A 1,575-nucleotide genomic window follows, 5' to 3' on the forward strand; every position below is an offset into this window, starting at 1 on the left:
GAACTTAGAACTACTTAAACCTAACTAACCTAAGGACATCACACACATCCATGCCCGAGGCAGGATTCGAGCGTGCGACCGTAGTGGTCGCGCGGTTCCAGACTGTAGCGCCTAGAACCGCTCGGCCACTCCGGCCGGCGCGGATTGGAGGGGGGGGGGGTGTCAGCACACCACTCTGCCGGTCGTTTTGATGGTATTCTTGACCCATGCCGCTACTATTCGGTCAAGTAGCTCCTCAATTGGCATCATGAGGCTGAGTGCACCCCGAAAAATGGCAACAGCGCATGGCGGCCTGGATGGTCACCCATCCAAGTGCCGACCACGCTCGACAGCGCTTAACTTCGGTGTTCTCACGGGAACCGGTGTATCCACTGCGGCAAGGCCGTTGCCAAACCCTTAATTAACTCACACAAAACACACGCATATCCTAGCAGGCTTCACACGGAATCACGTCTAAATTTCTCATCAGTAGTTACGATCACGTGTTAGATTTAACTAGGAGGGGTGAGGCCCCATGTTACTTTAGCTATACCAGTAAGAAATTTAAAATTCCCAAATGTTATTGCTAAAAGTGGAACTATATGATTTTTTACACTTTTGCTGCTCTCGTGTGCTGAAGGCACTAACTGATTGCATTACTACTCGTGGATAAAGTTAGCCCCATGCTCACTTCTGGAAAAGAAACCCTATCTGAAAATTTTAATTTTACAGGCAAAATTTTTCAAAAAAATTAATGGTCGTAACGGCGTGCTAACTACTTCCATCCTGAAAAAGAGCGGATTAATAACAATATAATAAATTATATCTCATCCCACAAAGAATTTGTTGGCAAAGACGGAGATCGCCTTCGATTCCGTCCGCTCAGTTCAACAGCTTCCCCCAGAGTGACCCTGTCATGGCGGCCCTCACTTGTCGTTCTCCTCTGTCCTGGAGGGCAGGGGAACCCGTTACCATCCCCGAGATACCCCTCGCAAACAGGTGCATCATAGCTGCCCTTACCCCAAATTTATGTTGGCACTAACCAACCCATAGAGTGACCACATCTCTGCCTTGTCACTATCAGCAGACTAACTCTTAGTACAAACTCAATTAACCCAATTTCTTTAATTTGGAAAAATGATGAAAGTATCTCGAACATGTAGAGTGTTCAGTATAATGCGATGGAACAAGCTAATTATAATGGGATCGAACAAGCTCTTCGCTCTCACCTTCTCGTAATTGGAGACACTTTTGAATTGAGTTACACATATTCGTTTTCAAATTATCCAAGGAAGGCTGTCAGATATTGTACCGTTCCTCCACAGCGCCCACTATGACGCTCTGTAAGGTCTCTGGTGGGACAGGACGATTGTAAACCGCTCCTTTTAGCATGGTCTATGCATTCTCAAATGCAGTTCAGATCTGTAGAAGATGGGAGCCATTCCTCCCGGTTGGTTCTATGCTCCTTTAGATACGTTTTCACAAGATCGTGACGATGGGAGCGTGCATTGTTGTCCATCAGCGTGAATCAAGCTCCAATATGTTCACGAAATGGAGCCACAGCAAGCGCAAGGATGTCACCCCAATACTTCACAC

The 1,575-nt window shown here is 46.7% G+C and overlaps 1 pseudogene; it reads right to left on the reverse strand.

The window, feature by feature from the left end:
• Positions 1-272: 272 nt before the first annotated feature.
• Positions 273-390, reverse strand: LOC126485477 (5S ribosomal RNA; annotated as a pseudogene).
• Between the last annotated feature and the right edge of the window lie 1,185 nt (positions 391-1,575).

The sequence above is a fragment of the Schistocerca serialis genome, chromosome 6, assembly GCF_023864345.2.
Source record: "Schistocerca serialis cubense isolate TAMUIC-IGC-003099 chromosome 6, iqSchSeri2.2, whole genome shotgun sequence".
In the NCBI taxonomy this organism is placed as follows: domain Eukaryota; kingdom Metazoa; phylum Arthropoda; class Insecta; order Orthoptera; family Acrididae; genus Schistocerca; species Schistocerca serialis.